At 43.3% G+C, this 25,890-nt stretch overlaps 1 long non-coding RNA gene across 3 annotated transcripts in view; it reads right to left on the bottom strand.

Annotated features, from left to right (window-relative positions):
• The window catches only part of LOC309688502, a 127,220-nt gene that overhangs the window by 81,643 nt on the left and 19,687 nt on the right, over positions 1-25,890 (bottom strand). For all 3 annotated transcript variants that reach the window (XR_014271090.1, XR_014271091.1, XR_014271092.1), the window contains one exon: positions 872-918. This is a non-coding gene — a long non-coding RNA (uncharacterized lncRNA). The remainder of the gene's footprint in view (positions 1-871; positions 919-25,890) is intronic.

Below are 25,890 nucleotides of genomic sequence, written 5' to 3'. Positions count from 1 at the left end.
GGTGTTTGTGCATCAGGCTCATGGCACGTAGTGTAAGTGAACCACTTTAACAAAACCACCCGTGCTTTTCCTGCTGCGACAGGTTAAAATCTTTGCAGTGAAAACACTGCTGATCCTAAAGGGGCTGCACACCCACATAAGTGTTTTTTCACTCATTAGAATAATTAGGAGTCTGCTGTAGCTGGAGGTGGGCAGTTCCATGCTGCATTTATGTGTCACTAGCAAGACAAATAAAATAAGCTGCAGCGACGTATTACCATTCAGTGAGTACCTGCAGTTTTTTACTCACTTCTATTCAACCCTGTTCAACAGGTATATTGAAGCCTCATTAAAGTTACAAATTATGGTGTTGCTTTCCAACGCTCGGTTAGTGCACACACTGTTATTGTACACGACAGCTCATTTCACAGGTGAGTGCAGGTTAATTCATTTGGCCAAAAAGAAAAACAGGTGCAACCAAACCAAGAGAACGAGCACGCTAACAAGTTAAAACACCTGGTTTACTGTAAGTGTGAGCACTTCACTGTTTTACCATCACACGTGAAGAGGAAATCAGTAAAGTTCAGCAAGGAAACAACATAGAAGTAAATCTGTGATCTCAGGTGGACCTTCAAGGATTATGATTTGCTTTTACTTTCCAGACACGACTGACAACAACGGATCACAGCCATTAACTTATTTTGTTACCATTTAAAGTTTGAAGAAACTGTAACTTTGTAACTTTTTTATTACAGAGCAGAATGTGCACACGAGAGCTTCTCAGAAAGCAGAGAGACATCTGTTGTTAGCTGGTAGCACTAGCTAACAACAGCAGTGTTCACAGTGACAAATCTCTACTAGTACTACTGATGACTGTCAAATCATCACTTACCCATTACTGCCAGGAGTCACCTGTGGATCCAGGGCTCTGCTTGTGTCCTAAGGATGGAGAGATGAGACAAGTTAATATTAAAAGGCTTCTCTGCCACCACAGCTGGAGAGTCTGAGACAAAGGGAAATCCAACTAGGAATGGTTGATCTGAGCTGCCTGGACAAGTAAACTTAGTTAAAATTAGTGTTACCCCCAACAAGCCAACGCACCAACAAAACCAACGTTTAAAACAATTGAAAGTTTAAACAGTGCATGAAGCTTCTTTAATAGTTAAAGTCAGAAAATCCTTTTTTTGTTTGTTTTTGAAGTCTATCAAAGCTTCTGACAAATAAAAAAAAGAGCATTTACTTGTACACAGAAGTTTTATTTAGTATTATATTTAGTACAGCTGGCATGTTTCTGCAGTTTTTAAGCTGTGTAATTTTTTAGGCTGGAGAGCTGGTGAGAACTGCAAAGATACTTAGGGAGAACAAAACCAGGAAAACGTAAAAGCTGAATTTACCGAGAGCTGCTAAAATGTTTATGGTTGTAACAGCGATGTCCATGTGGGGAAAAATCTCCAGGTACAAACTGTGTGACCTCTAGAGACTGGATTCATCATGGTAGGAAATGAGCCCATAAACGTCTGATGGGCTTTGTGGTCAGGAATACGACGAGTGATGGTCTTCATTCAGGTTAAACAGAAGGAGACAGAAACTTGATTTGATTTGTTCAACGTAATAATGACTTTTATTTATTAATGGACTTGTTTTTAAAGGCACCCTTTCACGGAGAGTCCAAATCTGACCAGTCTATGCTTTATCACACGTGTGAATCATGCAATCCAATATTCCTTCTAGCAGTTATAGTTTCAAGTCATGGTAATGGCTTTTAGCCGCGTTACGTAGCCCTACATCAAAATGATCACATGCAGTTTGATGTGCAGATATTAAATCTGGGACGAAAAAACTGGTTTTTAATTTGGACTTTGCAGATTCTCCGATTTCCCGGGGATTCCATCATGAATGTGAAGCAGCAGTTTTACATTATACTGCAAAGCAACTGTAAAGCGTCACTGCAAAGATAAAGGTCTGTGGAGAGTCAGGGGCCTGCTGACGCTGAAAGGATGTATCTGTAAGAGGAAGGTAGATTGTGTGTATGTGATCATTCGGCTGTGACGCTACCTGATTTCTAATGACAGGCCGCTCCTCTGTGGAGGACAAAGCCTTTTAAAACGAGTTTGGCGCCTTGTTTACAGTGTGTAAGGGAGCTTTAACGAGGCCCATTAAAGACACCTGGCGGCGCTGAGCAGGCTCACGAGAAAATGACGCCGGCTTCGGTTCCCTGGTCGCATCCCGTCCCGGCGAACCCCATTAAAAGTGCGACGCGTCTCGTTGCACGTGCTCAGTCTGTGCTGCTTCGTTTCCGTACGGCTTTGAAGCATTTAAAGGTTGGCGGGGACAAAGAGGCGAGTGAGCAGGAGGGAGAGGTTCATCCCGAGTTTGAGCTCAGCTGTGATGTAACTGTGGACGATGGCTGTGCCGCAGTCAATTTCAGAGGAGATATCCTCAAACGACCTCGCCTCCCTCCCTTCTAGCTGTCTCATCCTCTCTCTCTCTCCAGGCTGGTGTCATTTATCTCCTCCACGCCCCGTCTTTCTTGCATTTTTTTTGCTACAAAAAGCTCCAGCTACCCTTTTATACCCTCATGCGGGCTCTAATATTATCTCCTCTCTTGCTGTCAGCTCGTCCATGCATCACTGCCTCTGCTCTCAGGCTCCAGCACTCACACACAGGGAGGATAATATCTCCCGCTAAATTCATTTTAGCAGGACTCGAGCAGCACGTAGCAAAACGTCCAACCCCATGGTAAAGCTGCTCTCTGGATAACCTTACCGCTTTTAATAACAGTATATCCCCCAGACGTATTTAGTGCTACTATATGTTTATGGCCCCCCTGCACATCTCCAGCGCTCCCTGCGCCGCTCTCATCATCGCTCGCCTTTTGCGCTTCCCTCCCTCCCTCGCCTCTCCCTCTCCTCATGTAGCTGAGATGCTACTGCCATTACTAATTCACACTTAAGCTGATTATTTGTGAATATCAGATCATTTTAAACCCCTTTTGTGAATGCTGTGTCTCCACACACCTATATATGTGTGCATGAGTGTGTCTCCTCTCCTTTCCCTGAATGATGGAGGGTGGGGTAATCTGCAGCCCCGTTGCCATGACACCAGACAGCCCTTGCTTGGCGAAGGCACGTAGCTTCCTCTCTGCTCTATTTCCCCAGAGCCCTCCGCTCAGGAGCATGTGTGCATCAGTGTGTGCACGCGTGTGTGTGTGTTCTCTGAATCTGGGAGAGTCATATATGATGCACATGATGGAAAAAACCCTCATATTTACTGTCTCAACATGTGCAGCGGAGGAAAGGATGGAGGGGAGGGGAAAGCAAAGAGGACCCATCTAAAAGGCAAATAAAGGATTTTTTAATGCAAATATTTGAGCTAAACCACTAAACTCAGGGTTAGGATTGGAAAAATATTAGTCTACTAGACATTCCTGTGAATTATAGTCAGCTTCATCCGCTCCTCTGCAGGCTTCCTGTTGCAGACGCTCGCAACATATGCCCACCGCAAATCTTCTTTTACGAAGCGGGTCGGTTGCCCCTGCAGCCATGTTTCATTTTTATTCGTCCTGGCTGCGGCTGAAGCAACTTACTCTGAAACCCAAACTGAGGGCAGCTTTTTCAGTCCACACGCAGTGACCCCAGTCACCTCACACACAGTCACGAGTGTCAGAATATGGGATTAGGAAACTTGCGACTGTTTTTGCGCGTTACCCTCTGCATGAACTGAAAATGAATCGCTGCAGCTGAAATATCTGAGCATGCCCAGATCTCCTTGTCGAGAGACAATGATGGCTCCAAAAAGTAAAGCGAAAGATGTTTTCTTGTCTAAAGAAACTCATTTTTATGCTTTGCAGGTTCTCTGTGTATATCTGTCCTTATTTTGCTTTTTTAATTTGAGACTTTAGGTTGAATTGCTCTGCCATAAAAGCTGTTCCCAGACCTGACGCAATTACTTTTCATATAGTCTCAAAAGGCAATCACAGCATTTTGAAGCACTCTCTCCTCACAGCTCTCGGAATCCTAATAAAAGTGTCCATGCCAGCTCCGATCCATCTCTCTATCTCCAGACTCCAGCCTAGATGAATAATTTAACAGGCTATATTTCCAGCCATCTGCTTCTCTCTCTCTGTCTCACTCCCTCGCTCGCTCATGCTCCCGCCATCAGTCTTCTCCTTCCCAGTAAAGTCCCTCAGATCGAATTCTGCTCCCTTTCTTATGCCGGCCTGCGGTTGGTGAAGCGGTTCCACATGTTTAATTCAAATTAGAAAATGTATTTTTCATTATTAGGGGTTCCTGCTCTCACCACCATTGTTTTGCCCTTTAAACCTTCCAATTAAAATGAAGATATTTAGGGTCAAAATAACTGCATTTACATCACAGATGCAGATTTCACTGGATACCCAATAAGGAGGAGGGTCGATGTCAAACATTTTTTTTCTCAAAGAATGGACGGGGAGCCGCTGACTTCTAATTCACAGGTGTTGCTGCTCCGTTGCTCGCTAATCTCGGGGAAATGTTGCAGATCTTCTGGTTTTCACTCAGTTGTCAGTAAAACAGGACAAGCACATGATGAATTACACCGTCTGTGTGACACGTTTTGAACATTAGCGAACAGAAATCAATTCCGGGGTTGATAAATGAAGCTAAACGAATGTGTGCCATTGGCACAAACAGGTGAAACATGCACGTCTGAGCCTGTTATCAGTCAGTGCGTAACTCAGTCTCACCTCTTGAACCCAGCAAACTGTGTAAACTGTGTCCACCTGTGAGTCAGCAAGAGTAACATTAAATGAGAAAAGGTAAACATGATGATTTAAAAGTAATGCAGAACACCTGATCACATTATAGCCCAGTGTTTTCTGGGCTACAACACATGTCCACCACAAACTGATGCATAAAAATTCACCTGAATGCAAGAATGCACAAATAAAACCTACGCCCATCAATTATACACTGGACTACATGTTCTTACATGTAGTCCAGTGTATACAGATGTAGATGGCAGTAATACTGCCATCTACATCTGTAGATGCTCTTTGCTGGATAACAGGACGCACCTCTAAATCATCTCCAAAGCCTCTCTGTGGGTAACTGAAGCCAGAGGAAGCTTTGAGAATACATATACATCCCGCATCAAGTCATTAACGCCGATCAACATCTGCAACAGTGCCTGTCAGAGCCCAGCAGAGGTCAGCCAAGTTCCTCTTCCCCGTCTGCATAATGAGCATAACGGCCACATGTTCCTCCACCAGCATCGTTTTCATTATCTGCGTGCAACAATTACACCGCCCAGGTAACTGATGATCACTGCCGTGCTCGCAGCCACGGTGCAAACAGGCGGGCAACACTCACAATCTGAGTGAAAAAGATCCCATAATTACATATGGAGAGACACTGGCTGGTTGCACAGCGGCTGGGATTTATGCAAGCAAATAAAAGCAAATCGCTGAGGAGAAGGCAGGAAGGAAGAGACGGGAAAAACGCCAGTGAAGGTTAATGTTAATGGAAGGGAGGACCACGAGAGACGACTGAGTCAGGCTGATGATGCGGCTGAAGATGATGATGAGAAGAACACGATTTTGTTTCCTTGTTAGAAGCAGACATAAAGGAGCGGACAACCTAAACACCTGTGTTTCCTAGTGTTGGAGCGCAGAGCGTGAAATCTGTGTTAATGACTTTTGGCCAAAGTGAGTTCTTTTTATTTTCTGCACAACAGCATTTGTGGCTTTTGTAAACAGTACTTGAACCCATATAAGCCACAGATGACGAGATGTCTCTGCATACTCGTCAGTCGGGCTGTTTATTACATGATGGCTGTGAGCTCTCATCATCTAGCTCTGCCGTTTTCTTTCTTTTCTTTTCGGTGGCATGTGTTTGCAATGCTGCAAATGTCACATGTGTCCTGCACAGCTAGCGCTGTATTTATGACAGACCACAACTGACAGTAACACATCAATCACTGACCTGAATTTCCACTTCCTGTTCTTGGAGAGCAACTGTAATACGCTCGACTCCTGGTTAAATCTCCCAAACACGCTGTGCTCTGAATTTGATCATATTTGAGAGACTGGATGGTTCAGACAGAAATAATCTCCAGTCCTGCATCTTTGCCACAATTAGCTCCAGATACCTTCAGTTAGGTTTTCCCATTTCATGATGCCGTGATACCACATTCTGTCACATCACTGCTTGATTTAAAGACAGAGCCGTATGACATCAGAATATCTTTTATTAAATGCTGACAGGATCTAGCACATCGCAAATTATAATCATGCATTGTATACAGACGAGCCACTAATTAAAAACAAAGGGAATTATCACTCATACTAAAGATTCTCTTATTAAATGTTTAAATGATGGTAGTGGGGAGTGCGACCAATTCCATACAAACTGATTCACATCACTGTCATCCTCAGGGACTCCTTTTTCCTCTGGATGGAAGCATCGCCATCCTAGTGGTGGCACCAACAGGCTGGCAAAGAAAACGGTGTCTTGCTTTTTATTTATTCTTCTTCTGCAATGATGCTGAAACACAACAAGAAGTAATTTGGCTGCACTCCTGTCTGGAAGAGATCTCTCCCATCAGGATAGAAAAGTCTCACCGTAGCATGAAAGTGATCACTCAGAACTTTGTATTGATTGGATTACTCCAGGCCTCGAGGGCGGTGTCCTACAGGTTTTAGATCCAGGTGTCCTTGATCCAACACAGCTGATTTAAATGGCTTCAAGTTCTCCCGAGGCCAGGTAATGAACCAACCATTTGACTCAGGTGTGTTGACCCTAAAACATGCAGGACACCAGAGTTCCCCACCCTTGCTTTACAGGAACAACTGGCCCCAAACCACCACAGGATCTCCTCACCGTACAGTTCATGAATCAAGTTACAGTTTTTTGCATTACTTATGATAGATTTGATCAACAGTGACAGATACAGCTGCACACCTAGTGAAGAGTAGTTAGCGCTCTTTAAGAACATGTTATGATACCTCTGAAGTTCAGCCTGCCCAGGAAAGGACATCCCTGCTTCTTCTAGCACTGACACTCACACTGCAGTGCACCTTACTGCATGATCTATCAAATTATTCTGTTCAAAAGTACAGCATCTGCAGTTTGCACCGAAGGTTTTTTTTAAAAGGGGGAATTTGGTTTGCATGTTAAGAATGGCCTCCTATGACCTGAAAGAGCACCCTGAAACACACACACGTTCCCTCCTCTGATCCATCTATATTCAGGATTTTCTGTTGGCTGGCTGCTGATCCTGTTGATCAGGTTAGCTGGCAGCCGGCGGGGACACAGCTGTTCCTGTGTAGCACCTGCAGCACAAGCAGCATCTATTACAAATACACAAACAGTCTCTGATTCCCCCAGACGTTTGCATTCAGCCCGACCTCCAGTGACCGCCTGGATGTATTTATGATCTGCTCTATGCTCCAGCAATTAAACCCTGTGAACCTCTGCATGGTGAAAAAGCCACAGTCGGGTCAAAACTGCAAACACCACGTCTGCTCTGGCCACCTTGTCACCTCAGTAATCCAATCAGCTAGTGGCCAGATGCACTTGTAACCCCCCTTTAGTTTCTAGTCGAATCAGTGAAGTGAAGCACATAAAGAGAAACCATCCATCCCTACAAAGCGAAAAGACTGCAAGGTAAAGGGAGGAAGTAAGGAGAAAGGAGAGAACGAGGGGAAAAGAGAGGGGGGCGGGGCAGGAGTGAGGGACAAGGACAACCAAAAGAAAAATGGGGTAAGAAAAGAGGAGGAGGAAGATAAAGAGCAGGAGAGGCACAGGAGAAGGAGCGAGGCATGGCGGGGGGAAAGAAAAAGAAAAAAACGGAGGGAAGGGGCTCTGGAGGGGGAAGCGGGAAGGTGTGGGGAGGTAGGGTAGGGGGGCTGCCGCTGCCGATGCCGGAGCACAGCGCGGCCAGGCTGAACCGAGTGAACTGCAGTGGAGGTCAGGGAGTCCAACATTCCTCTGGAACACTGTGTTTACAGAGGAGGGAGGGGGAGGCGGCAGGGGGCTGGGGAGGGGCGCGAGGGGGACGACACACAGGGAAGGAAATCATCTCCCAGAGACCCTCGTTTAACAGAGTGTGTGTGTGTGTAGGTGAGGCTTTCAGCGCATCGTGAAGAACCCTTTGAACTGGACTATTTTACTGTTTTATATTTTGATCAGCTGTGCATCCCCATTTAAATTCAAGGAAATGTGTTTGAATACACAGACAGCCACTTCTTTACTTTAAAAAAAACACAACCATAACATTTAACAACATTTTTGATACTCGTTTCACTGGTAGCAAGAAAAGCCAATAACATGTTCATATTCTGCTTTTCTTTAGTGAAAGAATTAGTAAAGAACCTCCTTAAAAAAGAAAAGCATCAAGAACAGTGTTGCCTGTCAATCAAAGCGACAACCTGGGTATCGGACCACAGAGACTCAGCCCTGCAATCATCCCTCACCATGTGGCTGCCTTTCACTCTCATTATCCTATAAACACGTTGCCTTTCTCCATCTGCTGGCACAACAGAGAAACTGCAGTGGAGCCGGTGACAGTACGCAGCGCTCGCTCTGCTCTCAGACACTTTAAGGAATCGCTGAAGGATGCACACCTAACTAATTCATTTCAAGTTAGCACTTAACGCCTATTCAAGGCGTATACAACAAAAGCAAACATCCTTTCAAACTCATGCATGCAAGTCTCACTTTGTGTGTGTGCAGCAATATGTGCCAGTTACTGTCCAGACCATATAAGTGTTAGGATTCACATTTAGGCGCTGACTGTTTTTGACTTGGTAAATATTTAGTGTTTACTGTGGGAAGTATCACCCCCGGCATCCGTCAGAATGGCATTTCAGCGAATCAAAGCAGAGCCAGAGACAACTGGCTGCCCCGGCTTTCAGACTGAATAATCAATGTGTCCCCAGACTGCTGCGTAGCAACACTTGGTCGCAGAGCGGCAAAATACCCAGAAGGACTAGGCTAAAGGTTAGGAATGGCAAAATATTGAAGGAGATTAAAATCTTGCCCGATGGCAGGGGCATCGGCTTCAATCCCCCACTTATGATTCCCACAGAGGGCAGAACAGCTTCAGTTTGACATCAGGTGTCAGCTCCACTTTGTGCTCTTCAGTCAAGTCACAGTGTTGAACTTTTTACCTTTGAGAGCCGACTGTCATTTGGCAACAGACTGACTAAGACTTGACCAGCACTTCCTAAAACCTTTCAAATCGAAAGACCGTTGCGCAAATACAGACTGACAACGGGAAGTCGTGTTACTGTAACCTTGTCAAAGCACGGGGATCTCCAAGCTGCATTCAGAAAGGAAAAGAACAGGACTTTCATCTACCGTAGATTTATATCCTCTTCACTTTTACATGCATATTACATCTCATTATTAAAAATATGAAGATCTTTGTTCTATCCACTACCAGGGCGCCAGAACGCAAACAAGCAAATGAGTTTCTCTTATTCACAGAACCAACATTATTCTGTTTGCCCTCTAAAAATCACCCCATCAATAACCACAGCAAAGACGTTTCTCAAGCATGTGGAGTTACGTGAGAGAACAGTACTAATCAGCTCCTTCCAAAGAGTTAACGTCATACTGTCTTTAAAGTCACCATGATTAAATCTAACCTTAATCTATCAAATCTAACCTGATCCTAACTTTATGTTTTGGAGAATAACAGAAGTCACACCTCACTGAATGCCAAGGCTTGGGACAACAACCATCACAGCTCAGGTGATGTGATGCCTCAGGGTTCGGGTTAAGACTTCACATCGTAAAATTCAGTTTACATGGTGCTCATTTTAGGAAGTTACAGGCCAAACAGCATCTTTTTTAAAAAGCATTTCTTTTGAACTGTACTGTATAGTAAAGTACAAGTATCTTAATACTCATGTACATGCCTTACTTAGTTACTTTAATTACTTTTTGTGGTGACATCACTCAAGAGCAAAGAAGCAAACTTCATCCTCCACTGGATGCTCATCTTTCCACAGCAGCTCACTCCGCAAAGAAAATGAATCACCTAATAATAATAATAATAATAATAATAATAATAATAATAATAATAATAATACATTTTATTTAAATAGCGCCTTTCAAAGCACCCAAGGACACTGTACAACAGATAAAAACTGGAAATATACACAATGGTAAAAATAGAAGATAAAAGTTAAAACATACAGAAATTTAAGAATAGGCAATTTTAAACAGATGAGTTTTGAGGGTGGACTTAAAAAGAGAGAATGAACTAATATTTCTGAGGTCCGGGGGTAGGGAATTCCAAAGTCGAGGGGCAGAGCAGCTAAAGGCCCTCCCTCCCATTGTGATCAGACGAGCAGAGGGAACAGAGAGAGAAAGAGAAGATGAAGATCTGAGGCAGCGGGATGGGAGCTTCATCTGTAATAAGTCAGAGAGGTACGGTGGAGAGAGAGAATGAATAGCCTTGAATGTATACAGAATTATTTTAAAATGGATGCGAAATTTGACCGGGAGCCAGTGAAGTTGCTTCAGGATTGGGGAGATGTGGTGGGTAGAAGAAGTCCTAGTAATAATACGGGCAGCAGAGTTCTGGACACGTTGGAGCTTGTTGATAGATTTTTGTGTGAGGCCAAATAATAATGAGTTGCAGTAGTCAATTCTAGAGATAACAAGATTATGGATGAGAATGGCAGTGGCGTGAGGTGTGAGGAAGGGGCGGAGGCGATTAATGTTACGGAGTTGGAAATATGCTGCACGTGTAATATTATTGATATGTGAGTTAAAGGATAATGTGCTATCGAGAATGACACCCAAGCTTTTCACAGAGGGAGAGATAGGGACCAGCGAGTTATTGATGGTGAGAGAGAAATTGTTAATTCTGGATAGCAGTCGTTTAGTGCCAACCAGAAGAAGTTCCGATTTATTGCTGTTGAGTTTAAGAAAGTTGGAGGAGAACCAAGAATTAAGTTCAGCTAGACAGAGGATGAGGGAGGGTGGAGGAAGAGTAGAGTCAGGTTTGGTAGAGAGATAGAGCTGGGTGTCATCGGCGTAGCAGTGGAACTGAATATTATATTTACGAAAAATATGTCCGAGTGGAAGAAGGTAGATGATGAAAAGAAGGGGCCCGAGGACAGATCCCTGGGGCACCCCAGTGGATAAAGGAGAAAGCTGAGAAGTGAAGGATTTTAATTGAATGAACTGAGTGCGGTCAGATAGGTATGATTTAAACCAGGCTAGTGGAGTGTGAGAGAGACCAATAGAAGCTAATCTGCTAAGGAGAATGGGATGAGAGATGGTGTCAAAAGCTGCACTCAGATCAAGAAGGATAAGGATGGAGAGGAGACCAGAATCAGCTGCTATAAGAAGGTCGTTTGTTATTTTTATAAGAGCAGTTTCAGTGCTATGTAGAGGACGAAAGCCAGACTGGAACTGTTCATAAAGGTTATTATCAGTTAGGTGAAGATGGACTTGTGAAGCAACTATTTTTTCAAGGATTTTTGAGAGAAATGGTAGATTGGAGATAGGACGAAAATTATTAAAGTTGTTGGGATCTAGACCAGTTTTTTTCAGAATTGGGGTAATAGCAGCAACTTTGAAGGAAGCAGGAACAGTTCCAGTGGTGAGTGAAGAGTGAATAATAGCAGATATGAGGGGAAGGAGAGGGAGTAAGCAGGCTTTGACGAGGACAGTGGGGATAGGATCGAGCTGGCAGGTAGAAGGCTTTGATTTATGGATGAGATCAGCAATATCAACTAAGGATGGAAGTTGAAAAACAGAGAGGAAGTGAGAAGGGGGAGAAGTTAGGACAGAGAAGCTACATTGAGCATTAGGGTCCAGGTCTAAGTGTATTTTATGAATTTTATCAATAAAGAATAGCATTAGAGCATCACAGAAGTTAGATGAATAGAGATGAGCAGGGAGAGAATCAGGTGGCCTGTTAAAAGAGTTGAATAGTGAGAAAAGGGTCTTGGTAGAGTTCTCACTTGAGTAGACAATAGCAGAGTAATAAGCAGATTTGGTTTGACTAATACATTCCTGGTAAAACAGAACGTGGTTATTAAACATATCCTTATGAATAGTAAGGCCAGTTTTCTTATAGAGACGTTCAAGCTGTCGGCCTTTAGCTTTCAGTAGCCGGAGTTCAGGGGTGTACCAGGGTGCAGAGCGAGAAAAAAGTACAGTTCTGGTTTTTTGTGGAGCCAGGGAATTTAAAATACTACTAAGGCTATGATTATAAAAAAGTACCAGGTCCTCTTGAATAGCTAAGTATTTAGAAGACAAGCAGCTAGAAAAAGCAGAGGAAAGGATATCAAGATTTATATTCTTGATATTCCGGAAAGAGATAATACGGGGATTGTTAATTACAGAGAGGGTCATGTGAACATTAAAGGAGAGAAGTAGATGATCCGAAATTAGCAGTTCGTCAGACTTACTGCTCCAAAATCTGAACCCTGCCGGAGGCACCCGAGCCCGCTGTGTGGCAAGAACCACGAGCACGCCGCTGAGCCTTGAGCCACAGCGGTAAATGGGCGAACAGCTTCAAGTGTGACATCTGTCGCATTTCCCCATTTTTCCCTACAGTCTCCATCCCTCGCTCTTACAGCGTTAAAAAAAGCAGAAAAACCCACATGGACATTAAAGGAAATCGGAGACAGAGGAGACGGGCGAGGTAGGGAGCAAGCCCAGAAAACAACAATAGATAGCCACAGCTTTGACAATGCCTTTCCAACCCTGACACCCGGCCACCCCTCCACCACCTCCCGAGAGCCAAGACCTTTGCTCTTTCTCCATGACAGGCGGCATTCTTTTGTCTGAGTTCGCCAGACTCTGGCCAGAGGCAGACAAAGGCAAGAGCAGAGAGGGGACAGAGAGAATGACAGAGCAGACAGAGGGGTCGGCAGAGGGGTGGAGGGTGAGAAAGGGAGGGATAAATGGATGGAAAGGGAACGATCGTGCTCACCTTTTGTCTGGCACACTCGCCCTCTGTCTATGTGCTTTGCATTTTCCCTTTTTGTTGTTGTTACGCACTAATCCTCAAATAATCTTTTTTGATGAAATGTGAAATTATTATGAATTTTTCATACCCCCCCTCACACACACACACTCCTGCTTCCGCCTGTGCTGTCCAGTGAGGTCCACTTGAGTCCTTGCTGGTAATGGCATTAAAAGGACAGAGGGGAATCAGGTGATGTTGTTTAGTCGCTTGTCTCTGTACTCCTCTGTCTGCTTTACCTGTTACATCATCAAAAGTTGCCTCACTCCTATACAACCTCCCTATTCTGCAGCCTTCCACTTAAAGTGCCATCCGTCCATCAATCGATTTTCTTCTGCTTATCCGGGGCCGGGTCACAGGAGCAGAAGCCTAAGCAGAGAAGCCCAGACCTCCCTCTCCCAGGCCACCTCCTCCAGCTTGTCAGGGGGAACACTAAGGCATTCCCAGCCAGCCGAGAGATACAATTTCTCCAGCGTGTCCTGGGTCTGCCCCGGGGCCTCCTCCTGGTGGGACATGCCTGGAACACCTCACCCAGGAGGCGCCCAGGAGGCATCCTTGTCAGATGCCCGAACCACCTCAACTGGCTCCTTTCGATGTGGAGCAGCAGTGGCTCTACTCTGAGCCCCTCCTGGATGGCCGAACTCCTCACCCTATCTCTAAGGGAGAGGCCAGCCACCCTTCAGAGGAAGCTCATTTCTGCACATTACAGGTAAAGCACAGCTTTCCTTCCTGAGTCGTCTGACGGTTTGCTAGAATCTTTCGAGGCAGCCCCACACCCGAGTTTTCTGCTTCAGCCACTGCCCGAGGTGCGTTTTGCTTGGCCTGTCAGTACCTATCAGCTTTCTCCGAAGTCCCACAGACTAACCAAGCCCTATAGGACTCCTTCTTCAGCCTAATGGTTCCCTTTACCTCTGGTGTCCACCATGTGGTTCAGGGATTACACCACAACAGGCACCAACCACCTTTCGGACTCAAAGCACAAGTGAATAAATAACTCCAAAAGTATTTCTGAGGACAAAAGTGAGTCTTTTGTAATTTGTGCCAGTTTGACCTGGAAAGAAAGCACAGCAACAACAACAACAAACTTTATTTATATAGCACATTTAAAAACCAGTGGTGTACCAAAGTGCTTAACATACAAGAGGGTAAGACGAAGTAACAGGGAGGATGAAGGCTATGGCAAAGTACCAACGTGTTAAATGGCATTGAAAACACAGAAGCAAAAGAAATGCATATAAAAGCATAAAAGAACAATATATATAAAGGATATAAGCAGGTCCGTTAAATGCTATTAAGCAGATATCCAGTAACTCTTGACAACAATGACAGATACTGGAGGATGGTGTCAACTGAAATCAATTCAAATCCCCATTTGAGTGAAGAGATACAAAAAGACCATCAAGACTACTATTAAAATGGAAAATCCAGAAAGTTTTTCAGTTAAAAAGTTTAACTATAAGAGTTGTTCTGTCTAGGATTCTCACAGTGAGCATGCATTTCCAATGAAATATCCATATTGTGTCAATAATGAAAGAGAACTGACACAATTATTTACCGTACTTTTGTGCAACTTTGGTCACTAACTCTCTGGCCTCCTCTTGGCATTTATACTTAAAGTTACATATTTGCCAAAAACACAACAAAATAAAGTAATTTCACAGTTTTATTTGAGGATATCAAATTGATTGATTGATTTGACTGACATGGATCTGCACTAAAACTTCACCATCACAATGACTGATGGTGCACATATTTAGTGAGATAAATGTAAGCCTTTCAGAACCTTTGAAGACAACGTGTGACAATGTATTTACTGACGGATCATTACTTTGAGGTCATCAACATTTAACCACTCTGTGTTAAGCTCCGAGCACCTTCAGTTTCAGATTTCTTGTGGCTCTAAACACAGCAGGAAGGTCACTGAGTTCTTGATGCAGAGTGGGACATGCTGTGCCGAGTCTTACTGATGATTGCAGTCATTGTTTTCTTTCACACGTTGCACTGTGCACGTCAAATGTATTTTTGTTATCCAAGCACTAATTGGGATGTTCTCAAACTATATTTACACCCAACAGATGAAAGCGGTGTCAACAGATTACTTATTAGATTACTTACTTTTACTTACTTAGTTTTGGTTAGTGCACAGATTAGTCCACTGATACGATCTGTTATTACTCAAACACATCCTGACCAGACTGAGGTCGTGGCTTAAATATAGATATTATACTTTCATTTACAGTGTTTAGTCACCATGTGATCAAAACTCATTTTACTCAAAAAAAAGTTAAGAGCTAGTAAGACATCAAGCCTTTTTAAAGGATACAATTCAGATGATTTTACTTTAGTACAACTAAGGTTTGCTGAAACTACTAAATATATTATCCAACTGTGCCGCTCTACAGAAAGCCTGGCTCAGCCCCGTACATATCTACTCGGTACATAGAAAAGGTAACTAAGGAACGAAAGCTCAGAGACAATTAACAAAATATCTCAGTCAGCTGAGACCAAACCCAACACGCAGTCTAAACGCAGTTAAAACATATGTGATGACAGCCTTATTAAACCATTTAAAACTCTTCAATCTGCAAAGTAATGACACGAAATGTGAAATTTGTATTTTCATACAAAAGAAATGCACCTGCATATGTCCTTACATTAAATATCTGATATACACACAACACTGAGAAAAACACTGATCCAGGCAGTGCGACTGCTAAAACATGTTTCTCTGTATTATTGTGAGCTGACATAAGAATACATGTTTTCATTTAATTTCAGTGTATTTATCTGGCTCCAAACGAGGTGCTTGATATGTTCATTAACAGTCTAAAGTCGATCAGCGTTATAGAACTTGGAGGGCCGAGGACAGACACATGGGCCCCACAGGGCAACGCTACACAGTGTGTTCACACACAGCTCACGCACACACCCACTGCCACTACTTTTAGTACATCGCTGACGGAAGGCAGCTCTTCCTCTCCCCCTCGTCTGAGCATGCCCCAGCTCCGAGCTCTCTCACAGGGCTGTAACTCATGAGTTGCTGTAGTCGCCAGTGTATACTGCACCTTGTGTTGGGGCACCTATAGAGCAGAGCAGTGCTTGTTAACGGCTCAGCAGAGAAAGAGGAAGTCGAGAGGAAGTACGTGCGCGCGCGCGTGAGAAAGAGAGAGAGCGAAACGGGCAGATGGACACGAGAGGACGTTTGCCACTGAAGGCGGTAAAATAAATAGAGATGGCAGTCGAGGAGAAAATGGAGTAACACGACACAACGAACCCAGTGAACTTCAAGCAGAAAATGGCTGTTTCCAATATATCATCCAGCTCAGAGAACTACGTGGATGAAATATTTCCAGAACTTCAATTAATCTAAAACCCCTCATTTGTGACCAAATGCATTGTATTTTAGCAAAGCACATCACATAATCTCCAAACATACTGTAAATATAAGACGCAGAAGACGAAAGGAGAAACAGCCTGAGGAGCAGAGATGCAGTCGTGCAGAGAGATTAAGATGTCTGAAAGAAGGAAAATGAGAGAGAAAGAAAATGAGCTGTCTGATGCCCAGAGGAACTGAACGAGCTCCATACTTCTAAAGTCTTCACTTGTACAGTATGTATTATTTATGTCCTCCTCTGCTGCTCCCTACCATGCTGGCTGGCTGGGGGCCTTCTTGGCTGGCTGAATCATGACTGGCTGAGCAGATGAAACACTGACTGGCTGGACGACCTGACTGACCGGCTGATGTGTGGTGCATGATAGAAGGCTGGTGCCTGCCTCACGTTCACTCGTGCTAATAAAGACGCGGGCTTCCAAGGTTGTGTGTCAACCACATACTACATTTACACCGACAGCTCTTTAAGGTCTGCAGCTGTGAGAACATTACACTTCCACTACCTGACCAAGCTATTAACCAGATATAGTCTGAGCCACAATGTGTATCATTGGTAAATGAATTAGTTTGTAAGATGTGTGTGAGCCGGGGGCAGAAATAATATATTTTGCATGATGATATTCTATCAATACAGAAACACCAAATATTGATACTTAACACTAACAGGGATCATCTCATTCACCACCTTTCTGCAACCAGTGATTGCCCCGGCAGCGGTGTCTCTCAGCCTGCATGTCTCGAGTTTACCAATCACGTTCACAACCGGCAGCATTTCTCCCCAGTGACAGGCGGTTGCCAGGAGGTTTCTCTGCCCTGTTTAAATGGGTCCTAAAACCATCAAAGTTGCAGCAGTTGTAAGTCTGAGTGTTGTGTGCTCACATTTAGGTAAGGTCGGAGGCCAGGGATTCAAGATGGAACAACATCCACACAACCTGAAAATATAACAGTTTCAGCTGAACTAACTAGTCCCTTGGACTTGTTGTTGTGGGTAATTAAAGCTGCAGAGCCACAATTTCTGAAGTGTTTAGTTAAGGCAGCAACAGCCCAAATTAACATGATGTATACTCTACTGAAGCTGTAAAGCTGCGGAGAATAAATATCCAAAAGCTGTCACGCCATCATCAAAGGCTCAAACTTTCACCCCTCAAAACAAGTTCTGAACGGTATGTTTGAGAACAAAGCACGAAGTAGAGGTTAAAAACACAAAGTTTGATCTTTAGACGAACATCTCATCTTCATAACTGCAAACATCACTGACTAGAATTCTTGCATATCGATGGCATGTCCCTTCGTTCTGAAGGTTAGTAAAATACATACAATCTGGTTTTTGCACCCTCATTAAAAATATTCCATAACACCCGAAGCTTGAAACTGGCTCATTTGGGCAGAGGAAGCCGCAAACTTGCAGCAAGGTTATCTTCAGTTTTTCACTGAGTGGAACACACATGATCACTGTCGTCGAAACCTGATTAAGATTCAGGCCTTCAAAGAAAAAGTATTACTTTTTGCTTTACTCTGACTTTTATTTTTACATGTCGCATGTAACTGTCTTGACACGTTTGTATTCATAATTTCAACATTGGCTCGACTTTTTGCATATTTTCTTTTCTGGTTTGACTTGTAGGCTGTTTGACTGTGTATTTGCATGCATATATAACGTCTGCAGAACAGAAAGAACAGATGTCACTGCATCTAAATCATTTATGCCTGCCTAGCCCAAGGCTATTGTTTGACATTTCCACCTGGGAAAAAAATCCCCAAACTTAGTAACGGCTGCAAAACTATGAAGCCAAAATGAACAATCTTGGGCTGTAGATAAGGAAAACTTGGGGAAAGGTCTGTTTATCCTCATGTGCAGTCCAGAAATGCCTCATCAATGTTGTAAATTACACTGTAGGTAATCATGAGCTCTAATAATGCATAAAATGTACAAAAGTTGGTGCAACAGACATGAAAGACAGCAAGTGATGCATCCAGTGTAGTCACAGGAGCACCAGGTGACCTACTCATCATGCAAAGAGTTGCACTGACTGCATTATTATAACAGAAAAGAGCTCCAGGGTGAAATGCCAAAAATGCCACCAACAGGAACTATAAAAAAGTAGCAAAGAACTGTCTCAGGTCTTTGACAGCATTGTTTCAGTTTATATAATGGATTCACTTATTTAAAGCTTGGAGTGAAAAATGATTCCTGCACGTGTTCCACTGACATTCAGGCTGTCCAGCTGAAAACAGCAAAACCCTTTTCTGTCTGTTTTGCTGGGTGAATAAAGCACTAATTATTCTAATGTAATAACTACCATGAAGTGCTGATTCCATGCAGCGTTGGCTTCTAACTGCGTTAAACGATACAACAACATAAAACCACGATGGCTGCAGATGCTGAGGTATGTCTGCACCCAGCTCGGTGCCTCTGTGGAAATCTAATGTATCCCATGTTGGGAAGAAATGAAATATATGTGTTGAGAGGTATACTCAGGGTATGCTCTCCACTGAGAGTACAGCTCGGAGGCTCAGTGGAGCACAGCTGGTTTATTCTCCTGCCTTTGCTTGGCAGTTTCCAAGGCCTCAGGCATGAGCAGCGTGCTGTACTTCTTGTACCTTTCTGCAGCTCCGATACTCAGCTAACCTCCCTCTGCTGCCTTGGTGTTGGCCTCTAGTCTCCTTCTCCATGGAGGGCACTGCTCCTTGTGGCTGCCGCTGAGGTGTAGATCAGCTGGTGAGTCTCGGTGATGGTCGCAGTAGGGCCCGCCGTAATGCTGCATTAACATCTTCTAGCAGACCTTCAGAGGGCACTTCACATAGTCTTGGTAAGTCTGGCTATGGAGCGCCCAGGCTTCCAGCTTCACCATGATCCCGTCGTTCAGTTCGGCTGCTCTTCTGTCGTACTTGGGGCGTGATACCCAACCTCCCCCCTGACCTGACGTCCTGGCTCCCCCTTGCTGTAGCATCTGTGTTGTACCTCATCGATACTCCACCTCTCATAGCAGAGTTTAACCAAACACAGGATAAACAATAATCTAAAAGCAGACAAGCATGATCTTTATGAAAGTTACATCTGCAGTAGAAAACTGCTGAGCTAGTGCTTATTTCACACACTTTCGGACCCCCCCTCCATCCCGGGTAGGCCCCCTTACCTGTATCCAACCTCTCCTAAGACGTCCTGCTGCCTGCCATGCCCTCCTATGCCTTCCATTCTGCCATTATGTACAAAGTAGGGGCGGAGCCTCTAAAGCTCCTGGCGAGCACCTCACATCACAGCATGGATGCCCTACATTTCTCTCACTTATCTGGGCTAGTTGTGCACAGATGGCCCCCTGAGAGGGAGGCTTTGGGGACATTCGCTGGCCGCCAAAATAATTACCTGCCACACAAGGCAATAGTTTGCGGTGAGAAGCAGTCATTTTTACACCATGAAATAAAGCATTCTGGGGGATAGTGCACTTATCCCCCTCTCCAGCTCTGCCTTAATTTACTGCAGTCTCATTCACCTATCTTCCCTCACTGCACTTCCTCTTGCTGTGCTGGTCTCTCACATTTCTCCACAATTCATTACCACCTGTCAATCATCTGTCCAGGCAGGCAGGCTTACCCATCAAACACTCAAACTGCAAGAAGTGAGATATACAGGGAACTAAACAGGATTCGGCATGGCCAGATAAATGACTCCTGCCTGTTGTGTAATTCAAAACCAACCTTTCACTTCAGTCTTAAAAACGGACATAATGTCCTTTTCACCTCATACTCCCTAAAGGTGCAAAACATCATCTCCACCCTGCTGTTGGTAGAGTTTCTGAGGGCAGTATATAATATAATGCAGTGCACTGTCGTAAGTATTGCATTTCATCCATTGTAACACTCACAAGGTGGTCAGTGATAGCATCTTTAAAGACAAGACTAGCATTTAATAACTATGCACTTAAAGCAAAAGCCAGGAAACAAATGTGCTCCAGTTTTATCCATAAATGGATCAGTGATAACACGCTGCTGATTACAAATCTCCACAGAAAAAAATAATCTCTAGTTTGCAGCTTTGCTTGATTAGCAGATCTCTAATAATTTACAGGTTTTTTGCATTTGAGGTTAGCTATCTTAGTTGTTGTCAGTTAATTGACCAATTCAGATTCAGAAAACCAGGTGCACTATGTCCTTCAATACAGACATACGGAAAACTGCAACCTTAACAAAGAAAGTGTAAGACTAAGCTAACATTAGCATAAACAGCCATATATTTAATGCTGATACTCTGTGCATAGGAAAGAATGTTCGTCTTGTTTAATTCCTTCTCTCACCCCAACCAATCACAGCAGATGGCCCCGCCCCTCCCTGAGCCTGGTTCTGCCGGAGGTTTCTTCCTGTTAAAAGGGGTTTTTTCCTTCCCACTGTCGCCAAAGTGCTGCTCATAGGGGGTCATATGATTGTTGGGTTTTCTCTGTATCTATGAAGCGCCTTGAGGTGACTTTTGTTGTGATTTGGCGCTATATAAATAAAATTGAATTGAATTATGACTTTGCACTGTAATGCCATCAGGGGAGTTGTTCCCTCTGATGGATAAATTATGTGATGTCATGCTTCTCGTGGCTCCTTCACCTTTTACATTTTCGTTTAAATGCAGAGTTGCTGAAGGTTAATATATAATTTCCTCTATCCAATATCATCAGTCAGGCTCTGGTGCCAAACAAACATGTATCCAACAGAAAAATCCTACAAATCCCACAAAGCAGCAATTAAATTTGGAAAAACATATCCCAAATCTAAATCCTGAAGAGTCTGTTCTGAGTCCTGATGACTGAAATTCTACAGGACAGACAGTGTGAGCAGTGCCAGAGACGAGGGAACAACCCTCACACACCTCCAGACCAAACAAACACTGCTGTGCTGCTGACCCACACCAACATCCAAGGATAGGCAAACCCATCTCTCCATGATCGCCATCCTGCACTGCGTCACATCAAGACAGTTTAACTCATAGGCAACATTTTGGCCAATCACCTTTCACGTCATTTATTAAATTGCAGTTGATCACCACGTAGGGTTTGCTAAATACTCTGCATTTTGTGTAAGGTTTCATTTTGCCCAGACGTCTGTAACACACCTAACTGCTGCGACTGTGCAGCACCGATGACATCTGAGAGCTCCGCCCTCAAACCACGCCCAGTATTGATGGCAGCGTATTCGCACTGTTTCCCACAACCTAAAGCTAAATTTGTTTCCATTGTGTCTCTGCACAAGCAAGCAAAAACAGAGTGCTTAAAAATTATGCTGAATTCAGATTTTTACCCAAATTGGAGCTAGCACATTAAACCCATCTATCTGTTCAGAACTGCAAGGAAAGAACTGCAAGCTGGCGTCTTAATCACAGCATAATAATGTGCTTTATGAATCTTTTTTGTAAGACAGTGAATTTGAACATTAATTATCTTTCAGCATTAAAAATATTGTTTGATATTTAAAGATTTGGAAGCGTTTGCACACACTGGTGGATTAGCCATCAGAGAAACATGAAAAATGATTTTGGTAATTACCAGTATTGTCCACATAAACCCTACATTGTTTGCACTGCACATAAGAACGGCAGTAAAAAGGATTTTTATGTGAACTGCACGTAGCTCCCGACTCCGTGACACCTAATACATCAAATAAATATGTGTTTATATCTAAAATGCTAGAAGCTCGATGGATTGTGCTCCGATCATAACTGCCTTTGCCAATGACTAAACAAATATGGCTGAATTATCAGCCTTCTATAAATCTGCCAACACTGTTTTGTTTGTTTGTTTGTTTGTTTGTTTGTTTGTTAATCAGCTGAGTGCACGTAGCTGCTGTCTCAGACCTCCAACTGCATTAGCTGGAAATAGCCATCTGCTCTCTCCAGCATCACCGCTGTGGGTGGATGTTGAAAGCAGTTTGAAAAATAGCACCTCTCATGCCTTTGTCTTTCCTCATACGGGACACTGAACAAGTAAAAGTGTCACAGTGTAACAGGATCAGTAGATTGTGAAGCGTGAACACCTCTGTCAGGGCTTGAAGCTTGGCTGCCTGCAATTAACACATAGGAGAGATTTTGTTATCATCGGACGCTTGATTTCCCGTGCAGCTGCATTTCCATTCCAATTAAAACCCAGATTCCTCACCTGCTCCACATGCCAGAAACGCAAATTCTCCTAAAAATGCAGTCCGACCTCGAGCTCGCACAAGCTTCCAAGGACACAAATATTTGTTTTTGAGAGAGGACGACAGACCTTTCTGTCTTTGAAAGGGAGCGGGGGGCTGAGTTTTACTCAAGGTTACGCACACATTCACCCAAAGTCTATTCAGAAGAATCTGTTGATAGCTCAACAAAACTGCTTCACAGCTCTCAGTCCGCAACCTTCAGAATCACATTTTACTGCACAGTTACTCAGAGTGAGATTTCATGTCAAATTTGTCTTTTTTTTCAGCACGAGTGAAAAGAAAAACAAATAGTTTATGAATCGAGACACATAATTGTGACATAATTTGGGAAATTTGCTTTTGATTGCAGGGCACGCAAAATGTTTAATCGTGTTTATCAGGCCGTGTCGGACGGAGCCACAGGGCAACATTAGAGACGAGCCCGTTTTGAGCTTCACAAGCACGTAAACCAACGAGGTATTTCTCTGTGCAAACAAATCCTCCAAGCGCATCAAAACAGTAAAAGATCATTGTGGAGAAGATCTGCAGAGGAGAAAGTCCCCGATGGAGGAAACTCTTATCTCGTTCCATTCATTCTAAATTGGAACGTTTATCCACAAATCCTGCTGAGATGTGCAGTATCATAGCAGTTTGAGCACTATTTAAAAGAGATGGGAAAAGTATAGGTTAGGAATCATCCCGACTCTCCAAAAATAATGACACAACTTTACAAAAGGCATCATAAAGCAACACTGTTCTTACAACCAGATCTGCAGATCTACAACCATGTTCAATCTTTTCTAACGACTCTTTTCGAGGTTGTTTCTCTGTACAAGCAATAAAATAATTAAAAAACCCAACTAAAAAAGGTCCAGAGGAGACGACACGCAGGATTTCTTTTGAGGTCTGTCCCTGTTCTTTCAAAGTTTGGGGTCTGCTCAGATCTCATCGTACAGACAAAGTTATTTTCCCAAGTTTATAAAACCTACAATAAAGCTTGTCTGACCTGCCGTTGGGCACTGCTAGCACACCTTGGAGAGTTCCACTTGCGTGCTTTATAGTTGGTATAGCATTTGAAGGGATTATAATTGTGCAAAATAAACATAAAGTCCGTTCAAATGCATAAAGCAGAAAATACACATTAGGGGATTTACTGTGTAGTCTTTAGAGTGTATCCATCTACATTTAACGATGACTCGTTGGTCATAGCAGGGTGGCAATGCTGGCTGTGGAGTCACCACTCCAGAGTAAATGTCTCAACAACTATTGGATGGATTGAATTAGGACTGGGCGATATATCGAGTTTTTTAAAAATATCGATATATTTTTATGCGCGATATGAGATGTGACAATATCGTTTAATCGATATAGTCTATGTTACGTTATAATTATACTTGTGGAGCCGCAAGTTTGCCTCTCTTTCGTACACTTTTGTCTCTACGCAGCGTTACTCTGTCTCGCCCTCCCCCATCGCTTCACCTGCAGACAGCGACAGGACGGACACGGCAGCTATCAAAGAGGAGCTGCTCGGTAAAAAGAAAACATTTGGAGACTATTTTAGTGCTGCAGCATGACGTTAACACCAGAACTGCATTAACGGGGCAAATCTCTGTTAACGAGTTACCGCGGATCACCCCGTGCGTGGGGCTGGACGGCGTCAATGTGTTAACGAGCTAACCACAAAAGTTGACAGCGCGCCTTATGTATGAATTCTGGTTGTGCTTGATGACCGCGAACCGTTTTTCTGTGGTACACGCGCTCAGCAATCTGTCAAAAAATGTTTCAGTACGACTTTGGTAAGCTACAGAGCCACAGCGCTTGATGGACTGTCGGAGCAGAGGAGCCTCGCGGAGTGATACGTACTGTGCTTCAACGTAATATTACCGTACTGTGTGTGTATAAGGACCATAAATGGCACCTGTTCAGAGACGTGGTTATGAAGCGGATTTCAAACTCCAGGCTGTCAGTCACGCAGCAGAAGTTGGGAACAGAGCAGCTGCTTGTTATTATGCTCAGCGTCTGTTAGTTTACATTTTGACTGCACAGTTGTGAGCTTTTTGTTATGCACAAAAACAACAGTTTTATTTTATTTATGGAGAATTATTATTTAATAAATGCTCATAATTTATTTCAGAGTAATTTTTTTCATGTACATCTACGCTGTATGTTAATAAAAGTGCCCGTGTGACGTCTGGGACACAGCTTTGACTGTTTGTTGTTACTTTATGGCTTTAAAAAAATTTATCGAGATATATTTATCGTATATCGCCATCCAGCTAAAGAATATCGAGATATGAATTTTGGGTCATATCACCCAGCCCTAGATTGAATGTTATATTTACATTAGTGGTTCCCAGAGGTTGGTTCAGTGACTTCAGTGATTTTAATGTTGTCGTTGCCACGATCAGGTCGGGTTTTATATTATCCAGAGAAACTGGCACCCATACAACGTTGGTCCCTAATGGATTTGGTCCCTACTGTAACAAACTAGGCAGTCTTTGTATTTTTAGATAAAATAAGGCAACATCGATTTTAGTAGAATCACCTTTTTAATAATTTGTTAAATGAAACTGACAAATTAGTAAGTTGTCATTAATGTTCTTTTCATCTACAACTATAGGTCAAAACATGGATCAGCGCAATACTTGATTTTCAGCACAGGTTAGCATGTCAGTAAACTAAACTCGGACAGATTACCGGTTAGCCTTTTGGTCAAAGCAGCAGACAGACTCCTGTCATGTGGTTATGCTTAAACGACACCCGGTGGTTCTCCTTCTTCCAGCCTGCACAGCTTACAATTTTATCAATCATTTACAGTAAAAGCAAAAACGCCTGATGGCCTCAGCAAACTGTTTTCTTCATTTTCCCCAGGAAAAAAAAGCATTTCATTGAATTTGGATTTTTTTCCTGGCCACACACTTGGAGAGCTGTCGCCCTAAACATTTGTTTTATTTATTCAAATATTTGACATATCCCAGCATCAGCTGACTTAAAAATAGCTGCAACACAGCAACACAGAATTTTGAAAAATATACATTTTAAAATCATGTAAGAGTAGAAATAATTTTTTAGCGTAAACTTCAAAAAAGCCACCATCAATGACAAAAATCGGACACATCTAAGACTATCTACTTTTAATCCTAAAAAGACCTTTTGAGTCTTGGAAATACTGGCTTTGAGGTTAGAATTAGGGGAGCTGCTTAGACCTCAGAAGGAAACAGCACAGTAGTCGTATTAAAAACAACATCATGTCTGAATTAAATACAAATGAGCTGCTGGTCGTCTCCACAACAAATCTGATGGCACAGCGTGCCGTAACCCTCGCTAAGCCTCGGGTTTACCAAGTCCACCGAGGTCCGGTAACACCTACGGATTCTGGCCGTACACAGAGCCGT

This window comes from Aulonocara stuartgranti, assembly GCF_965226115.1.
Source record: "Aulonocara stuartgranti genome assembly, chromosome: 14".
In the NCBI taxonomy this organism is placed as follows: Eukaryota; Metazoa; Chordata; class Actinopteri; order Cichliformes; family Cichlidae; genus Aulonocara; species Aulonocara stuartgranti.
The sequence above is the reverse complement of the archived record's forward strand: the minus strand, read 5'-3'. Positions and strand labels throughout refer to the sequence as shown.